The sequence below is a fragment of the Coenobita brevimanus genome, chromosome 104 (assembly GCF_032717465.1).
Source record: "Coenobita brevimanus isolate Jiangsu-jjx chromosome 104, ASM3271746v2, whole genome shotgun sequence".
Classification (NCBI taxonomy): Eukaryota; Metazoa; Arthropoda; class Malacostraca; order Decapoda; family Coenobitidae; genus Coenobita; species Coenobita brevimanus.
In genome coordinates this window covers 6,891,831-6,892,674 of record NC_137057.1, presented here as the reverse complement: position 1 = coordinate 6,892,674, position 844 = coordinate 6,891,831, and positions in this window count along the sequence as shown.

Sequence of the window (844 nt, the reverse complement as noted above, 5' to 3'; positions counted from 1 at the left end):
CCAGCTCTCAAAGACAATTATAATTTTTACGTGATCATTATTTTTGCCACAGTTCTCTTCATTTTTCATTCAGTGTCATTTTCTCCCTCTATCATTTTTTGCTATACATCACGTATTCACGTTGATGACACACACACACACACACACACACACACACACACACACACACACACACAAATATATATCCACTTCATCTCACACCCTGTTTCTAAACACATTTACAAACCATTGTGATTGGTTTACACACACACACACACACACACACACACTCTCTCTCTCTCTCTCGCAGAATACGGTTGGCATTACTTAATATTTTCAGTATTTTTTTGACAATACTGATAGATATATTTTTTCTCATTTCGCTTTCCTTATATTAGCTTCGTTCTTCCTCTCATGTGAGAGAGAGAGAGAGAGAGAGAGAGAGAGAGAGAGAGAGAGAGAGCATGAAAGAGGTGACTAATCAAAATCTGTCATCACGCCGAGAAATAATTAGAATTTCCATTGTGATCCAAAATTATATGAAATTCCTGAAGTGTAGAGCTATTTTTATCTCTGCCAAGGAGGTCATGTTTTCACCTTTCTCCGTTTGATGTTTGTTTGTGTGTTGGTTTGTGAGCAATTTTATACAAAAACTACTGGACGGATTTCCACTGAAATCTTGGTAGAAGAATGGGCCTTGGGCCCAGAATAGAAATTCATTAAATTTTGGTACGGATCCGTATAAAGGTGCGCATCCAGAATTTTTTTTTCACTTTCATTAACATATGCGAGATAGGGCGTTTTCTCGACATATTCGTAAATTTTTCAGTGAATATTGCATGGATATTGATGACAAAAAAATCAG